This window comes from Scardinius erythrophthalmus (genome assembly GCF_964197995.2).
Source record: "Scardinius erythrophthalmus genome assembly, chromosome: 17".
NCBI classification, from domain to species: Eukaryota; Metazoa; Chordata; class Actinopteri; order Cypriniformes; family Leuciscidae; genus Scardinius; species Scardinius erythrophthalmus.
The window spans coordinates 7,571,732-7,572,431 of NC_138237.1; positions in this window are offsets into that span (position 1 = coordinate 7,571,732).

Genomic DNA, 700 nt, shown 5'->3' on the forward strand with positions numbered 1-700 from the left:
AGTAACTGCATGTAACGTGTGTAACAGACACTGTAAAATAAAGTGTTACCAAATAAAATGTAACCATATTTTCTTGTAAAACGTACTCCAATTACTTTTGTTTTATTTACACCTTTGAAAATGTATTTTTCACAGTGTAGTGCACAAGTCGTATGCATATATTTTAATAGTGCTTTATGGGTATTTTCTCACAAAATGATCATATGCTTCAGAAAACTACGTTTATACGTTGGTTTTCGACAGCGTCCATCTCCATTCACTTCCACTGTATGAAAAAAGAGCTGCGTAAACATTGTACCAAGCATCTTTTTCACGTTTTTACAGAACAAAACTCATTTTAAACGACATGAGAGCAAGTCAACGATGATCATTTTTAGATGAACTATCCTTTTTAAATTCCTCTGCTACTTATGTTTTCCTGCTCTGAAACTACATTTTCCCTTTCTCGAGAAGCAGTTATTCACCTCACGTGATTGACAGAGGTAAAGGTCCAATCAAACTCTTAGAGGGGCGGGTCACAGTTTAAGGCGGGGCTAAGAGAGCCAAAATGGCCACCAGCATGGCTTCAAAACCTGCCTCTGAAATGTCCATACACAAGCTGAAAGAAGCAGAATAATTCACATTCAGGTAGTGAGTGCTCCTCACACACAGTGGTCTGACAAGTAACAATCGTGAGGAAGAGAAACAAAACGAAACATTT